Source organism: Lissotriton helveticus, chromosome 3_1, assembly GCF_964261635.1.
Source record: "Lissotriton helveticus chromosome 3_1, aLisHel1.1, whole genome shotgun sequence".
Classification (NCBI taxonomy): Eukaryota; Metazoa; Chordata; class Amphibia; order Caudata; family Salamandridae; genus Lissotriton; species Lissotriton helveticus.
This window is the reverse complement of record NC_136061.1, coordinates 1,889,121,280-1,889,140,563: the sequence shown is the minus strand read 5'-3', so window position 1 is coordinate 1,889,140,563 and position 19,284 is coordinate 1,889,121,280. Positions and strand designations below refer to the sequence as shown.

Here is a 19,284-nt window from a genome sequence, read left to right as displayed (position 1 = left end):
GTATTTTTTCCAGATGTAAGAAACATCTCCGTCTGTACTTTGAAGACAGTCAGAGACGTATCCTATCTTCTAGGTGCTTTCCAATACATTGTACTTGCGCTGTGAAGTATTTAAACAGCCGTGACCAGTACTTTGCTTTACCCTCCTTGGGGTTCTGTGTACAAACCAAGTTCGTATGGAGAAGATTACAGGACTATGTGTTTTCCAATTGATATGGGGCCTAAACCACAGCGATGCCTAGTGCTGCAGAATTCTATGTAAGTGTATATACTGATACAGATGTATAGTGTCACTGTATATGTGGGTTCATTTATACTGCACCTTACACCTTTCTCCGTTTGTATCATACAGCTCTGATAGAGGGAGATACGCATTTTACCATTGACCAGACCTGTGAGACCAGAGAAATTCACAGAGATTTATTATTCTCTCCCCTTCCCTTTTCAAAAGTGTGTTGGATTAAACCCAGATCTTTTGACTGGGTGTGAGTGTTTGATTGGTTCAGATGCTCCGTCCATTACCACCCCCTTTTGTAACCTTTCAAAGTGTGGCAGTATAACATTGTGGGAGATAGTGCTCAGGGTAAGAGGGATGCTAATCTGCACATCATGGTTCCTGCTGGCTGCTGTGAAAAGGTTAGTGGCATATCTTCCTACTTCTTGTGCTACTGACAACATGACAGATTGTCAAGCCCAAGTTGGAGGCCCAGCCTGAACGATGGACACCAATGTGGTGTTGACCTCTTTGTTGGAGAGCTTGTCCGCTCTACAACAGGAGGTGCAAACCTTGTGCTTAGAGAACAAAGAACTTAGGAAAGAAATGGGAACATTACGGAGAGAGGTCGCGGGCCTATCAAGGAAAGGAACAGGGGCTGGTTCATATATAAGAGAAGGGATATTACCCCCTCCAAAAAGTCAGGTGACACCATTGAGCAGTAGAAACTTGGAAATAATGTGTACACGCAGCGTGTGGCCCCGTTGAAGAATACTGATAAAATATGGTTAAAAGGATTTTGACGAAATGGATAAAAAGGACAAGAATTAAAAGGATGGATTAAGATTAGCCGAAAATGGCATATTGGCTGTGCATTCACTGGGGACTGGATGCAGTCCCACGTCTGTTGAAGTTAGTACCTTAGTGCGATTGGGCACGGCACTGCAGTGAAGTTGCACGCATATAATGACACAGATTAAATTAAAATTGAAAAACATTGAAGCTACAGGTGTGCGTCCTGTCCTCATAAACAAGTAGTTCAGGATGAGGCAGCCAAGACAGCCTTCATGATGTCATTCATGGGAGGGAATTCCGCCAGTTTGACCATACCGTTAATGGAACGAAACGACCCTGTTCTGCATAGATTCATGGATTTTTGTCTGGAAATGAAGAAACTGTTTGATCGCAAATCTCATATGATGACCCTAGATCGTGAACTATCACTCTTTGACAAGGCTCTCAGGACTTGTTAACATATATTACGACATTCAATTGCCTGGTCGTAAAAACCGACTGGCCTCAGGAGAAGCGAACAACTCTTTTCTACCAAGGATTAAGGGGAGAACTAAAAGATGTTTTATCTCAGGTGGTGCAGTTACCCTAGACCTGTGAAGAACTTATTGATCTCACCATACAACTGGATCACTGAATTCAGGAACGCAAAGGGGATAGAAATCGGGGAGACATGAGCTTTTTGTTCTCTATGCCTAGGAACACGCCCAAAGAACATCCCAAATCGACGGAAGGGACTGAACCCTTGCAGAATGGAGGTATACGAGGACCTCTTAGCACCGAAGAAAGAGAAAAGAGGAAGAAGATGAAACTATGACTATATTGTGGTAAAGGAGGTCATTTTATACATGAATATCGTGCCCGGACTCAGCTCCCAGAGCGAACCAATATACCACAAGGACAAGCTTTAATGGGGCATAAAGAATTGTCGGAAAACTGAAAAGCCTGAGTCAGAAGGAGATCACTGGTTCAGAAGGTGCATGGAATACGATCTCATTAGTCATAGCCAATACTATGCAACACGCAGTGGCACACTTAACCATTAGCATCTTTCTACAAATCACAAAGGACAAAACCATCAAGGTAGCTGCATTACTTGACTCCGGTGCGACGGAGAATTTTATCGACCTAAGGTATGCCAAGAACATAGGGGTGGCCTGGGAAAAGAAAAAGACCCCAGCGAATGTAAGAGCAGTCGACGGAACAGCTTTATCCTTTGGACCAGTTTGGTACCATACAGTGACACTCCTGATGCAGTTTGGCGAAGACCAATATGAGCAAATCCAGTTCGATATCATAGATGCTCCCCAGTTCTGTCTCATCCTGGGTATGCCCTGGTTAACCTTGCATGACCCTGTTGTTAGCTGGGCTGCCTGCACTGTTACCTTGAATTCAGACTATTGTAAAGAACATTGTACCCGACATGCCACCTTTTTTCGGAAAAACTCAGTGCACCCAGGCCAACCTCCTGGCATCCGCCTGTGTTAAGAAGGTATATTGCTGTTCTACCACCCTGCCGGTTGAGTACAAAGAGTTCCAGCCTATCTTCGATAAACAGAAGGCCACCCAACTTTCACCCCATCGGGTTTATGATTGCCGCATTGAGCTGATACCAGGAGCAGAAATTCCCTGCAGCCGAGTGTACGCCCTGACAGAACCAGAGACTTACTATCTAAGAAACTACCTTGACAAAAACCTTGCCTCTGGTTTCATTAGACATTCCTCATCACCTGCTTCCTCGCCACTCTTTTTTATTCCTAAAAAGGATTGCGACGAGCTTCCCACGTGTATCGATTACAGAGCGATCAACCGAGTTATAGTGAAGAACCGTTAACTGTTACAATTAATTCCTGTACTCTTGGACCAACTCAAGGGAGCTTGTTTTTTCACAAAACTTGATCTACGTGGCGCCTACCATTTAGTGAGAGTCAAAAGTGGTGATGAGTGGAAAACCGCCTTCAGGACGAAGTTCGGGCTCTTCAAATATAGAGTGATGCTGTTTGGGCTCTGCAACGCCCCGGCGGCTTTTCAATATTTTATGAATGAAGTACTTTGAGGATTCCTGGACACTTTTTGAAGGTGTACATAGACAACATCCTGGTATATTTGTCTAGTCTTCCAGAGCATGTGATACATGTGAAAAAACAGTTTTAGAAAGACTCCAAAAACATTTGTTGTATGCCAAATTGGAGAAATGTTTGTTTCATCTCCAAGAGGTTGCATTTCTGGGATATATCATCAATGCAAAAGAATTCCAGATGGAAACAGGCAAAGTTGATGCCATTACCCAATGGAAAACCCCCCTCATGTTAAATCAGTACCAAGCTTCCTGGGGTTCACCAATTATTAACGGTGCTTCATTAAAGACTTTTAAAAAATCATCCACCCCATCTCTAGCTTGTTGTGAAAAAATACTTTGTTTGTTTGGAGTGAAGAGGCAGAAAGATCCTTCATAATCTTGAAAGAAAGGTTCACTCAGGCACCTATTCTCAAACACCCAGACCCACAGCTTCCCTTCATAATGGAAACAGACGCCTCACAATACGCCATAGGTCGAGTCTTGTTCCAACGACATCCTACCACTGGACAACTACATCCGGTAGCCTATTTCTCAAAGAAGCTCATCCCCAGTGAAGTAAACTACTCCATCACCGACAAGGAATTACTCGCCATAAAAAGAGCTTACGAGGAGTGGAGACATCATCTCCTGGGAGCACGCCATGTCAGTGAAATCTACACGGATCACCGGAACCTATTATTCCTGAAAACCGCCAAGGCCCTCACACCCCGTCAGCTGAGATGGACGCTTTTCTTCTCTGACTACTATTTTGTTATCAAGTACCGTCCCGGTCCCCAGAATGGCAAAGCGGACACTCTCTCCCGTAACAAAGATCCCGAAAATCCGATATTGCCAGAACAACATGAACCACCCTTGATACTCTCTGAGACATCATTTCTAAAGCCAACAATAGCCTTGATCACGTCACAGGACTTCCTTGAGGCTCTCAAAGTGTCCTCAGCGAACACTGACACTCAAACCTGGATCCAGGAAAATCATGAATACCGGAAAATGACCAATGACTTATTGTATCATTACCATGCACTTTACGTCCTAAACCTAAACTACAAAAACGAGTACTAGCATGGGCTCATGATTCCCCATTGGGAGGACACCTGGGAAGATATAAAACCATTGCCTGCATCGAACGCTCCTTTTGGTGGCCCACATCAAGGAAAGATGCAGAGGCATACCTACAAAACTGTGCTGTGTGTGCACAGGGAAAAGCAGACCACAAAAAGCCTACAGGTCTCCTACAACAATTGCACATTCCCTCTCGACCATGGTATCCAGCCTCCACGGACTTCATTGTGGAAATGCCTCCGTGTGAAGGGTACACTACCATTTTGGTGATGGTGGACGATTTATCTAAGATGGGACATTTTATTCCTGTGAAATGGTTGCCCACCTCCTCAGAACTAGCCCTTGTTTTTCTGCAACTCATGATAAGACTCCTTGGGATACCCAGTGTTGTCATCACAGACAGAGGAACAAAATTCACTTCTCATTTTTGGGGGGCGTTATGTGAAACCATGCACATCGAAGCCAGACTCTCTACCAGCTATCATCCCCAGACTGATGGGAAGACTGAGCGCTTAAACCAAACCCTAGAAAAATACCTCAATTGTTTCACCCTCCAAAACTCTTCGAACTGGTATACACTACTATGGATGGCAGAGTACGCCTAAAACAATGCAGAACATTCTACGTTAGGATGTTCTCCCTTCTTCTGCTTATACGGTCCCCATCCCAACATGCTTCCTTTTGAATGACTGATAGATTCCAGACTCCCGAGCATCCAAAAACATCATGCACATCTTTGGGCAGTACTGATAGATGTCAAACAACATCTAGCATCAGCCCAGCTAGCGCAAAAGCGCTTCGTGGACAGGAAGAGAACCCAAGAACCTGTTTATCAGGTGGGGGACAAGGTATGGTTAGCCACAAAGAACATACATCTCAAGGGTGCAAACAAACTAAAAACCCAAGTACATAGGCCCCTATAGCATTGAGGAGATCATAAATCCCGTAGCCATGAGATTATCCTCACCTAATACTTGGCACATCCATCCTGTCTTCCATGTTTCACTGCTCCAACCCTGTCCTACTAGCATGAGGTTACCTGAATGATCCCTATCTCTGGAAATAGAAGGTCAGGATGAGTTTGAAGTACATGAACTCCTTCATTCTCGAATGGTGAGGGGGCAGATACAGTATCTGGTGGATTGGAAAGGGTTTGGGGTGGAGGACAGAACGTGGGAACCAGTGCAAAACCTACACTGTCCCGAACTGTTGGAACGCTTCCATGCTACCCATCCTGGTAAACCTGGATGACCTCCGAGTCTGCAATCCTTGAGAGTGGGTACTGTCGCGATCACAAGTACTAGACAGGAGAGGGAGGTGGATTTAGCATATGTGTGTCACACATCCTTTTCTTGTAGTAGCTCAGGCCAATTTTCAGGTTGCAAATCTCCAAGAACTACAGTTCCCAAAAGGCAGTGGGGCGCAACAACAGGAAGTAGAACCAGAGGAAGGAGCCATCACCCATTTCCGTATAAGTACCACCTATGCCAAAAGCCGGTGCTTGACAATCCTTCTAGAATGTATTGTGGACGGTATTCCCCGCTGGAGATCCTGCGTCGGCAACGTTTGAGAAACGCTGCCTCTTTCCCGAAGATGCTGTTGAGCCCTAAGAAGCAAGATCGCCAACATCCACAGCAGCTTCGGCGCCCCACCCACGCACCCAACTATCGAACCAACGCCCCCCACCGCCACCCTTCGCGCCTGGACCACGGTGACCACCGAAGACACAGCCCGCACGATGAACACCATCCACTCCGGATCACCGACCGACCCCTGCCCACACCACGTCTTCAACAAGGCCGACTCCACCATCGCACCCCAACTCCGGAACATCATCAACGCCTCCTTCAACACCGCCACCTTCCCGGAGAGCTGGAAGCACGCCGAGATCAGCGCCCTCCTGAAGAAACCTGCAGCGGACCCCACCGATCTCAAAAACTTCCGCCCCATCTCGTTCCTCCCTTTTCCTGCTAAAGTCATCGAGAAGATCGTCAACAGACAGCTGACCGCCTTCCTCGAGACGAACGGATCCCTTGACCCCTCGCAGTCCGGCTTCAGAGCCAACCACAGCACCGAGACCGCCCTCATCGCAGCCACCGACGACATCCGGACCCTGCTCGACAAGGGGGAAACAGTGGCCCTCATCCTCCTGGACCTCTCCGCTGCGTTCGACACGGTCTGCCACCGCACCCTAGTCCAGTGCCTCAGCAACATCGGTATCCAAGAGAAGGCACTGGAGTGGATCATCTCGTTCCTCGCCGGAAGAACACAAAGAGTCCGCCTCCCCCCGTTTCGCTCTGAGGCCACCGAAGTCATCTGCGGCGTCCCGCAAGGATCTTCACTCAGCCCCACCCTCTTCAACATCTACATGAAACCTCTCGCAGCCATCACACGCCAGCACAACCTCAACATCATCTCTTACGCCGACGACACCCAGCTGATCCTCTCCCTCACCAGAGACCCCGACACCGCCAGAACCTGCCTACACGAAGGGATGAAAGACGTTGCCGAGTGGATGAAGGACAGCCGCCTGAAACTGAACTTGGACAAGACGGAAGTCCTCATCCTGGGATCTTCGCCCTCCGCCTGGGACGACTCCTGGTGGCCCCCAGCCTTGGGCACCGCACCCAAGCCAACCGACCACGCACGCAACCTGGGCTTCATCCTGGACCCCTCCCTCTCGATGACCAGACAAGTCAACGCCATCTCGTCATCGTGCTTCAACACCCTGCGTTTGCTTCGCAAGATCTTCCACTGGATCCCGACCGAGACCAGGAAGACTGTCACCCAGGCACTCGTCACCAGCCGACTGGACTACGGAAACGCCCTCTACGCCGGAACCACAGCCAAGCTACAGAAAAGACTCCATCGCATCCAGAACGCCTCCGCCCTCATCCTGGATGTCCCCCGACGCAGCCACATCTCCAGCCACCTGAGGAACCTGCACTGGCTCCCCGTCGACAAGAGGATCACGTTCCGGCTCCTCACCCACGCACACAAGTCTCTCCACGACCTGGGCCCCAAGTACCTCAACGACCGCCTGACCTTCTACAAGCCCACCCGCCAGCTACGGTCCACCAGCCTCGCCCTCGCAGCCGTACCACGCATCCAAAGAGCCACCGCCGGAGGAAGATCCTTCTCTTACCTGGCTGCCAAGACTTGGAACTCCCTCCCCATCCACCTTCGGCTGACCCAGGACCATCTCGCCTTCAGGAAACAACTCAAGACCTGGCTGTTCGAGCAGTAGCATACCCCTCCCCCCAAGCGCCTTGAGACCCTCCCAGGTGAGTAGTGCGCTATACAAATGCATGATTGATTGATTGATTGATTGATTGATTGGAAGATTGTGCACGGTGCGCTCTCCACTCCCGCCTGTGTTTCTTTTACTTGATTATTCGGAATAGCCGCTGGATCTACAAGCGGATTTAGTACTATCGTTTTTTGGGCTACGGCCATTTGTATTGTTTCCCGATTTGAGAAATGTCTCTGTGTGTACTTCGAAGACAGTCAGAGACGTATCCTATCTTCTAGGTGCTTTCCGATACATGGTACTCGCGCTGTGAAGTACTTAATTAGCCGTGACCAGTACTTTGCTTTACCCTCCTTGGGGTTCTGTGTACAAACCAAGTTCGTATGGAGAAGAATACAGGACTATGTGTTTTCTAATTGATATGGGGCCTAAACCACAGCGATGCCTAGTGCTGCGGAATTCTATGTAAGTGTTTATACTGATACAGATGTATAGTGTCACTGTATATGTGGGTTAATTTATACTGCATCTTACATCTTTCTCTCTTTGTATCATACAGTGCTGATAGAGGGAGTTAGGCGTTTTACTATTGACCAGACCTGTGAGACCAGAGAAATTCACAGAGATTTATTATTCTCTCCCCTTCCCTTTTCCCCGGGTGCTCCCTTTCATAGTGTGGCAGTATAAAATTGTGGTAAATAGTGCTCAGGGTAAGACGGAGGCTAATCTGCACGTCATCGTTCCTGCTCGCTGCTGTGAAAAGGTTAGTGGCATATCTTCCTACTTCTTGTGCTACTGACAACCTGGCAGGCATGTCTGGATCCCAAAGCTTGGGGATCTAGTCAGAGAGAAGATCACGGACAAGAACAAATTTGGGCCTTCTTACAGACAACCAGTACCTGTCCTAGCCATTCACGGATCCAGAAGTGTTCTGCTGCCACCCCTTGCTGGTAAAAAGGAGAAAAGATTTGTGTCCATCGACCTCATCAAACCACACTTTGTGCCGATTCTAAGCAGTAGGCCATGTGGACTCCAACCAAGTAGCAGACACACTCCTGTAGCTACTATCCAAGAGGTTCAAACTGAAAGACTCATCACCTTAGAGGAGTCAAAAGTGAGAAATGAAGGACTAAACAAGAATGCTATGGAACTTATTCCTCTTGAAACCCAAATAACACTTCGTCCTGAAACACCTATCTACCAATGTAACACGTGATCAACTGGTTCCAGCGATGTCAACGTATCCTGATGCAATTCCAACCATTGACAGAACTGCCTTTGGCTATTTCATTAACTTTGATACGTTTTCTGAGGATCCCAGCGAACGTGAAACGACGCCTGGAAAAAGAACTTTCAAAGAACAAGCACAAGACTTTTTTCACCTCCTGAAAAAGACTTATCTGGTTTCACCATGGAGTGAACTAGGGATTGTTTCTGGAATAATTCTCTTTTGCATTGGCTAGCTTTAGTAATGACTCTGAGCATGCTGATAAATGGAAGATATATTCAAATGAACACAGCAAGTAAAAAGGTGAACTTACTTCTGAAACCACAGAAATCATCCCATCATGAAGCAAGGGACTTGTCAACAGTGAACATCGCAGCCGTTGCTACACAAGATGGTATAGTTTGGGACAAAACGGATTGTGATATATTCGGCCCGTCTGAACATTTGAAGATTCCACACTCGTTTAAAATTTCATTGAGTGACTTTATTACCTCTAGTACGTATTCTAATGATTGGGACTTCGAGATTGATAATAACATGACATCTGATCTACAAAAATCAGCTGCATTCTCTAATCATGATTATTTAGAGGGTTCATCAGACTAGGAACAGCTTTATTGCTATAACCACTATGGTCATCATTTCTTGCATGAATCTGCAACACCTAGAAATGTAATTATGTATAACCAATAGGAACATTGTCCTACACCACCAAGGGGTAGCTCAAAAATGTTTGCTATGAAGTTTCCATATTTTTCAGGGTATTATACATCCAATCCAGAAACGCTTTACTTTCAAAATGTGAACAAAACAGGAACGAAAAGTATGTTAACCAATACAAAACAGATTTATTCTGCAGCCTTTATTGCCACTTTCTAGACAAGGGCTCTACTTTTGGAAAGACACAATTGACACAAAATCTGACTGGGGTACAAAAGATTGGCAAGTGCTGGGGAATGAAGCTTTGTTTAGAGTCTGTATCATCCCACAGCAAATAATGTTTTTGAATGACACTGTCCAACAAACGTATTGCCTTGGGTTAGCCAAGATTAAAGACATGAACACTCCTTCTATACCCACACCTGCAAGTAATAGCACTACACAGGGGGAGGTCGACGTACTTATTTTAACCAAACAACAGATCATATCCTGAATGGGAAAAATGGTTGCTCTGGCCCACAGACACAAACATCTGTCATTATAGATTCCTGTACAAAAAACAGGGTTTCACTATCAATAGGCCAGACCCATGTTATGTCCAAAGACAGAATCCAGGGGTAGAAACAACATACAGTGTAGGAACATTAGGTATCAGGTAGCAGGTATTGTCTTGTAATTGTCGCATGGCTTCTGTCACATATTGTTCTCTTGACATGATAACAATGTTACCTCCTTTGTCGGAGGGTTTGCATACAATCGAGTTATCCTCCGACAGACTTTTTATAGCCAGCCTTTGTTCTTTCGTGATGTTATAGGTTTTCAGTTGGGAAGTTTGTTCCGTCCTCATAATTATCAGATCCCTGATAACCGCATCCGAAAAAACTATCAATAGCATCTATTGCGGTTTGAGGAACGAATTTAGATGTTAATTTCAGCCCACTCTTTGGTGCTTCCTGATCGATTTCTATATATATAAATGTTCATTCATTTAGTATTCACTGTAAATATATCCTTAGAATGAAAAATGTCTTTAATATGTACAGCACCTCTACATTTCACGTCTAGAAAAGACTTGTTTTTAGTATGCCTTTACAAATATGTTAGCAACATGTGGTACTCACTTTTAAATGTTTAGCATTAGCATGTGTAGCATTTAGTTATATTGATCATTCGAAATTAGAGTGGGTGTGATATTCTGATTTAGATACCCGTACATAGGTTCACAACTCACATTGTCCTTATTTAGGCATAGAATCCCAGTCCTTATTTAGGCAGTAGCCATGCTTTCCAAATACAGGGTTGGTCACCTACATCCATCCATCCCACGTCACAACGAGTTCTAAGAAACCAGACCCTTAAGCCTTTGGGATTTTCCCTGCTTGGATTATTGATTTCTCCAAGAACCCATTTATTATGCATGAACTACCATTCCTTAGGGGTTCATTCATGACGTCTTCCTCTGCCCGACTTCACATCAATGCTAACATTCCTGGCCACCTACCTGGTATAAATACACCTTCCCTTACCAAGGCAAACCACGGCTTGGCTACAATACACGGCTCGCCTTAGCAATTTCGGAAGAAACAACAACTCCAGGAGAAGTCGTATCCCTGCCTGACGCACTGACCAGACGCTATCCTCCCTGCTTGCAGATAATCCAGCTTTCAATGTACTGACTCCCTTCGCAGGGTGTTAGAGTTTGAGATCCAGGGAAAGAGATTCCAACCTGTCTCATTTTAAGTATGGAGATTTCTAGAACCTAGAGGGACTCTTGGCATACAAACGTAACGCTATCTTAGTATTTACCGTGCTATAGAAAACAGCACCTACATCTTACCTCGTACTACACTTCGGTTAAGTACACTGGGGTAGAACTATTTAGAAGCACCAGATAAGTATCCATATTTTAGCATGTGCTATTTATGTATGCATATATGAATATATGTCACAGCTAAAAGACCATGCTATTGCAGTATTACTTCTTCTTACTGCTTACGCTGTGTGTATTATATTTCCCATACTATTTTGCAATTGTAACAGCTCATATCTCTTGCATGAGAAATAAGACTGTTCAATACATCTTTTTTGAAACACCCGTCTATCTATTTCTGTGTAACTCTGAAGAAACTAAGCATGCACGATTGACTGAGCGCAACTGTTATCTATTGTTTCCACGATTCTGAGGCTGTTCGTTTCTAAGGGAAGCAAAGTTGTCATGTTTATGCGGTTGTCAGAAACTACACCCTTCTTGTTTATTCAAGAAGTTTCTAGTGACCTCTGAGTTAGCTGGCACACAAAGTAATTAAGTTTAATGTACTTAATAGAGGCATAGTGACATCAGTCCTATGCAAAACACTATAGTGTATATTGTTCCAATGCACAGAGCCTATACGGGAAATAGGAACTACACTACAGTATTAGTGGTATTGGTGGTGGTATTGGTGGTGGTGATGGTGGTGGTGGTATTGGTGGTGGTATTGGTAGTGATGGTATTGGTGTTGGTGATATTGGTGGTGGTACTGGTGGTGGTGGTATTAGTGGTGGTAGTATTGGTAGTAATGGTGGCGGTATTGTTGGTGGTGGTATTGGTGGAAGTATTGGTATTGGCAGGTTTATTGTTAATGGTGATGGTGACATTGGGATGGTGGTAGTGGTATTGATGGTGGTTGTATTAGTTGTGGTATTGGTGGTAGTGGTACTGGGGTGATGGAGGTGGTATTGGTGGTGGTGGTATTAGTGGTGGTGCTGGTATTTGTGGTGGTGATGTTGGTATAGGTCGTGGTATTGGTGGTGGTGGTGATAATGTGGTGGTGGTATTAGTGGTGGTATTGTTGGTGGTATTATTGGTGGTGGTATTGGTGGTGGTATTTGTGGTAGTGGTAGTTTTGGTTGTGGTTGTATTAGTAGTGGTGATGGTGGTATCGGTGGTGGTATTGGTAGTGATGGTATTGGTAGAGATGGTATTGGTGGTGGTGGTGGTATTGATGGTGGTACTGGGGGTAGTTGTGATGTTGGTGGGATTGGTAGTAATGGTGGTGGTATTGTTGGTGGTGGTGGTATTGGGATGGTGGTAATGCTATTGTTGGTGGTATTGGTGGTAGTGGTATTGGGGGTGGTATTGGTGGTGGTATTGGTTGTGGTATTGGTGGTGGTATTGTTATAGTGGTATTGGTGGTGGTATATTGGTGGGAGTATTGGTGGTGGTGGTGTAATGGTAGCGTTATTGGTGGTGGTGGTATTGGTGGTGGTGGTGGTATTGGTGGTATTGGTGCTGGTATTGTTGGTGGTGGTGGTATTGGTGGTGTTGATGGTGGTACTGATGGTGGCGGTATTGATGGTGGTGATATTGGTGGTGGTGATATTATGGCGGGGGTATTAGTGGTGCTATTATTGATGGTGGTTTGGTGGCTGTGGTGGTGTTGGTGGTGGTAATGGTGGTGGTATTTGTGGTTGTGGTGGTATTGGTGGTGGTTGTATTAGTGGTGGTATTGGCTGTGATGGCGGTATTGGTGGTGGCATTGGTAGTGATGGTAGTGGTGGTATTGGTGGTGGTGGTGGTATTGGTGGTGGTACTGGTGGTGGTGTTATTAGTGGTGGTGGTGATGTTGTTGGTATGGGTAGTAATAGTGGTGGTGTTGGTGGTGGTATTGGTTGTGGTGGTGGTATTGATGGAGGTATTGGTATTAGCAGTTTTATTGGCGGTGGTGGTATTGAGATGGTGGTAGTGGTATTGGTGGTAGTGGTATTGGTGGTCGTATTGGTGGTGGTGGTATTGGTGGTAGTGGTATTGGGGGTCATGGTGGTGATATTGGTGGTGCTTTTGGTTGTAGTGGTATTGGTGGTGGTATATTGGTGGGGGTATTGGTGTTGGTGGTGATGGTGGCGGTATTGGTGGGGGTATTCTTGGTGATGGTATTGGAGGTGTTGATATTGGTGGTGATGGTGCTGGTGGTGGTAGTGTTACTGGTGCTAGTGGTATTGGTGGTGGTGGTATTAGTGGTGGTGTTGGTGGAGGTATTGGTGGAAGTGATGGTGCTATTAGTGGTGGTGGTAATGGTGGGGTGGGGGTATTGGTGGTGGTGATGGTGGTATTGGTGGTATAGTGGTGGTACTATTGGTAGTGGTGATATCGGAAGTGGTGTTTGTTATAACTGGGATTCCTGGTTGGCTAATGTTTGCACCGAAGTCAAGCAGAAACCACCACTCTAGTCAGGATAAGGGAGTTACACTCCTACTCCTAAAATAATCCCTGCTTACCCCCTCGATAGCTTGGCAAGAGCAGTCAGGCCTATCTTAGAGGTTGGGTTTAAAGTATTTGCACACAAACCAACAGTAACACAATGTAAGAACTACAAACAGACACCACACGAATATAGAAAAATATCCAATATTGTTATATACTCAAACAAGACCAAATACGATAAATATCCACAGTACAGTACTTTTTAAAATAGTTGTGTTGCAAAATGTCTTTAAATGGCAAAGATACGTTGAAAACAAAGTTTGTACGACTCAGTAGCTCGGCCCGAGCCTACCGCGATGCTGAAAACAACAAAGTCTCACACTTCTAGCTGACTGCGTCGGTATGGGCCAGCAACAGCAGGACAGACTCGTTAACAGTTCCTTTCTTAGTGCGACACACGGCAAGGCGAGTTGGTCTTGGCATCCGTCGCGGTTACAGTACAAAGTGGAAGCGGTGCACGGTGCAGTGTTCCTCGATGCGGTGCGAGCAGCAGCTCAGTGACGATTGTCCAGACGGTGTCGGTGAGACCAAGGCGGGCGATGGAGGGTGAGATGGTGCTCGATGCGGTGCTGGCAAGTTGCAATGGGGGAAGAGCATTTACAACGCAACTTTTACAACGCAGTACCTTTACCACACAACTTTTACAATGCAAGTCGTTACAACGACTGGCGCGGGGGGTGCTCTAGGATAGGGAATAGTTAATTTACTATCCAAAACCTTCCCTACTATCCACGGGGACTGGAGTTGGAATAGTACATTAAACTATTCACTATCCAGCACCCCCAACGCAAGTCGTTGTAACGACTTGCGTTGTGAAAGTTGCGTAGTAAAGGCATGCGTTGTAAAAGCATGCGTGGTAATGACATACATCCGTTGCAATGCAGGTGACAGAGCCGGTTGCGGCGTCTGTCGCGGTTACGGTGCAAAGTGTAAGCGGTGCACGGTGCGGTGTCCCTCGATGCGGTGCGAACAGCGCCTCGGTGACGATCGTCCAGACGGTGTTCGTGAGACCAAGGTGGGCGGTGAAGGGCGAGACAGTGCTCGGTGCGGTGCTGGCAAGTTGCAATGCAGCGGCAGAGCCAGTTGGCAGGAATCCGGATTGGCCGAGCCGGACAGCTGTGTATGACGAGGCGGTCACGGGTGTCAAGCCAGCGGCGACCATGTCAGTGAGCCTAGGCCAGCGAAGTGAAGCGAGGCGATGCAGGAGGCAGTGCCCCTCGATGCGGTGCAAGCAATGACTCAGCGGCGATCGTCCAGGTCGGCATCGGTGAGATTGAGACGGGCGGTGCAGGGTGAGATGGTGCTTCGTTGAGGTGACTGCAGGACATAAGGCTAGTGTCGGAGTCGGATGACAGAGTCGGTCGCGGTTCCCTTTCCTCTGTGACAACTGAAATAACGGTTCCAGAGGTGGTACCCAGAGGTTGGTGAAGTCTTTGCAGTCCCTGAACTTCTTAACAGGAGGCCAGCTCAGTTCCAGACCCTTGGAGATACACAGCACAAGTAGAGAAAGTTCAGTCCAGTCCTTTCACTGCCCAAGGCAGAAGCAGCAGCTGCAGGCCAATCCAACAAAGCAACAACACAGCAAAGGGGCAGTTCTCCTCCTGGCAGCTCCTCCAGCTCTTCTTCTTGGCAGGTTCCTTGATGTCAGCGAGTTCTAAAATCTTGGGGTTTGGGTCCCAATATTTATACCAGCAAATTCTTTGTCCTCTGAAGGCAGAGGGGCCTGGACCTAGTTTAAACCAGTCTGGGTGCATTCTGCCAGGGTGCACCATCTTTCTTTGTCAGTGTGGGCCAGGGTCCTCAGATGTACCACAGGAGGTGGAGCCAGCATTGTGGAAGGTGATCTTAGCCCTATTCAGACCTAGGCGCTACTCATTTCACCCATCTATGTGTGGATGTGCCTATTCAGCCTGGCTGAATCACCCTGTCTCCCCCCAGCCCTGTCACTCACAAACCAGACAGCAAATACACGCAGAGGCAGACTGGATGGTTAGGTCAGAAAATGCCCACTTTCTATAAGTGGCATTTTCAAACCCAGAATGTTAAAACCAACTTCACTAAAAGATGTATTTTATCATTGTGAGTTCAGGCGTATTAAACTCAAATTTCCGCTATGTTCTCTTCAGTCAGTTAGGACCCTAGGTTGTAAGGGTCAAACTGCCCATTCTGGCCTACGGAGAACAGGTAGCCTTGCAATAGTGAAAAATGAAGTAGGCTGTAATTCACTATCAGGACATACCACAAACACCAGAGCTTGTCCTGCCTTTTACCTACAACGCACCCTGCCCATGGGGGTACCATGGGCCTACGTTAGGGGTGACTCCTATGTAGAAAAGGGAAGGTTTTGGGACTTGCAAGTGTGTGCACTTGCCAAGTCGACATTGCAGCCCCAGGCTGCGCACAGGCTCTGCAGTGGCTGGCCAGAGTTACACTTTACGGGATGTTTAAGTGGGTGGCACAATCCAGTGCTGCAGCCCACCAACAGCATTTGATCTATAGGCCCTGGCACTCGTAGTGCACTTTACTAGGGTCTGACACATAGATCAAATAAGCCAAACATGGAAATACCAATCCATAACACATTTGATACAGGAGCACTTGCACTTTGCCACTGGACAGCAGTGAGTAAAGTGTGCAGAGTCATTACACCAGCAAAAACAGAGTCACAATCAGGAGGTCAGAAAGCAAAAAATAAGGGGAAACACGCCAAATGATGTCACGTCTAACAGGGGTGGTATTGCTGGTGGTTGTATTGGTGGTGGTATTGGTATTTGTGGTGGTATTGGTAATGGTGGTGGTATTGGTAATGGTGGTGGTATTGATGGTGGTGGTATTAGTGGAGGTATTGGTATTGGTGGTGGTATTGGGGGTGGTGATATTGGATTGTTGGTAGTGGTATTTGTGGTGGTATTGGTGGTATTGGAGGCAGTGGTGGTATTGGTGGTAGTGATATTGGTGGTGGTGGTGGTATTGGTGGTGGTGGTATTAGTGGTGGTATTGATGTTGGTATAGGTAGTGGTATTGGTGGGGGTGATGGTGGTACTGGTGGTGGTGGTATTGGTGGTGGTGATATTGGTGGTGGTGATATTGTGGTATTGGTGGTGGTGGTGGTGGTAGTATTGATGGTGGTGGTATTTGTGGTAGTGGTGGTATTGGTATTGGTTGTATTAGTAGTGGTATTGGTGATGTTGATGGTGGTATTGGTGGTGGTATCGGTAGTGATGGTATTGATGGTGGTGGTATTGGTGGTGGTACTGGCGGTGGTGATGATGTTGGTGGTATTGGTAGTAATGGCGGTGGTGGTATTGGTGGAAGTATTGTTATTGACGGTTTTATTGGTGGTGGTGGTATACGGATGGTGATAGTGGTATTGGTGGTGGTTGTGTTGGTGGTGGTGGTATTGGTAGTGGTGGGTTTGAGGGTGGTAGTGGTGGTGTGTGTGGTGGTATTAGTGGTGGTGGTATTGGTGGTGGTATTGGTGGTAGTGGTGGTGGTAGTTTTGGTGGTGGTATTGGAGGCAGTGGTGGAATTGGTGGTAGTGATATTGGTGGTGGGGGGTATTGGTGGAGGTGATGTTGGTATAGGTAGTGGTATTGGTGGTGGTGATGGTGCTACTGGTGGTGGTGGTATTGGTGGTGGTGATATTGGTGGTGATGATATTGTGGTGGTAGTATTGGTGGTGGTATTGGTGATAGTGGTAGTATTTGTGGGGGTGGTATTGGTAGTGGTATTGGTAGTGGTGGAGGTATTGGTGGTGGTATTGGTAGTGATGGTGGTATTGGTCATGGTATTGATGGTGGTGGTGGTATTGGTGGTGTTATTGGTGGTGGTACCTTTGGTGGTAGTGATGTTGGTGGTATTGGTAGTGTAGGTGGTGGTATTGTTGCTGGTGCTATTGGTGGTGGTGGTATTGTTATTGGCGGTTTTATTGGTGGTGGTGGTATTTTGATGTGGTAGTGGTATTGATTGTGGTTGTATTGGTGGTGGTGGTATTTGTGGTGGTATTGGTGGTAGTGGTATTGGTGGTGGAGTTGGTATTGATGGTGGCATTGGTGCTAGTGGTATTGGTGGTGGTATTGGTGTTGGTAAATTGGCGGTGCTATTGTAGGTGGTGGTATTGGAGGTGGTATTGGTGATGGTGATGGTATTGGTGGTAGTGTTGGTGGTGGTGATATTGGTGCCAGTGGTATTGGTGGTGGAGGTGCTGGTATTATTAGTGGTGCTGATAATGGTATTGGTGGTGGTATTGTGGTGATAGTCGTATTGATGGAGGTATTGGTGGTGTGTTGGTGGTGGTATTTGGTTGTGGTAGTGTTGGTGGTGGTATTGGTGGTGCTAGTATTGTCGGTGGCATTGTTGGTGGTATTGGTGGAGGTGTTGGCATTGATGTGGTATTAGTGGTGGTATTGTTGGTGGTGTTATTGGTGGTGGCATTTGTGGTGGTGGTATTGGTGGCAGTGGTATTGGTTATGCTGGTATTGGTGGTGGTGGAGGTGGTGGTATTAATAGTGGTGCTGATAGTGGTATTGGTGGTGGTATTGTGGTGATAGTGGTATTGGTGGTGGTATTGTTGGTGGTTTGTTTTGGTATTGATGGAGGTATTGGTGGTTTAGATGGTGGTGTGTTGGTGGTGGTATTTGGTGGTGTAGTGTTAGTGGTGGTATTAGTGGTGGTAGTATTGTCGGTGGCGGTGGTGTTGTGGTGATAGTGGTATTGGTGGTGTGTTGGTGATGGTATTTGGTTGTGGTCATGTTGGTGGTGGTATTGGTGGTGCTAGTATTGTCGGTGGCGGTGGTGGGGGTATTGGTGGACGTGTTGGTATTGATGTGGTATTAGTGGTGGTATTGGTGGTGTTATTGGTGCTGGTAGTATTGGTGGTGGTGGTATAAGTGATGGTGGTGAAATTGGTGGTATTGGTGGTGGTATTGGTGACAGCATTAGTATTGGTGGTAGTGGTATTGGTGTTGGCGGTGGAATTTGTAGTAGTGGTATTGCATTAGTGATTGTGGTATTGGGATGGTGATATTGGTGGTGGTATTGCTGGTGATGGTATTGGTGGTGATATTAGTGGTGGTGGTATTGTTGATGGTATTGGTAGTGTTTTTTGGGGCGGTGGTGTTGGTATTGATGATGGTTGTATTGGTGGTGGTGGTGGAATTGGCTGTGGTATTGGAGTTGCTATTGGTTATAATGGTATTGGTGGTGGTATTGGTGGGGGTATTGGTAGTGGTGGTATTGGTGGCGGTATTGGTGGTGGTGTTTGTGGTGATGGTATTGGTGGTGGTGGTATTGGTGGTGGTAGTGTTACTGGTGTTAGTGGTATTAGAGGTGGTATTGGTGGTGGTATTGGTAGAGGTGATGGTGCTATTGGTGGTGGCATTAGTGGTGGTATTGGTGGTAGTGATGGTGGTATTGGTGGTCTATTGATCGTACTATTGGTCATAGTGATATTGGTGGTGGTATTGCTGGTGGTAGGATTGGTGGTGGTATTAGTATTGGAGGTGGTATTTGTGGTGGTGGTATTCCTGGAGGTATTGGTGGTGATGATATTGGATTGGTGGTGGTTTTGTTGGTGGTATTGGTGGTAGTGGTGGTGGTAGTATTGGTGGTGGTGGTATTGGAGGCAGTGGTGGTATTGGTGGTAGTTATATTGATGGTGCTGGCTGTATTGTGAAGAACGCTATTCTGGATATAAACTGACTCACGCAGGAGTGGGAAAGGGCTTCTGCCTTTTAATTTAAAAGCTTCATTTAATA

The 19,284-nt window shown here is 46.6% G+C and overlaps 1 protein-coding gene across 2 annotated transcripts in view; it reads left to right on the top strand.

Moving 5' to 3' along the window:
* Positions 1 to 19,284, top strand: part of LOC144823936 (sperm-specific sodium:proton exchanger-like) — an 8,804,346-nt gene that overhangs the window by 4,176,139 nt on the left and 4,608,923 nt on the right. The window lies entirely within an intron of this gene.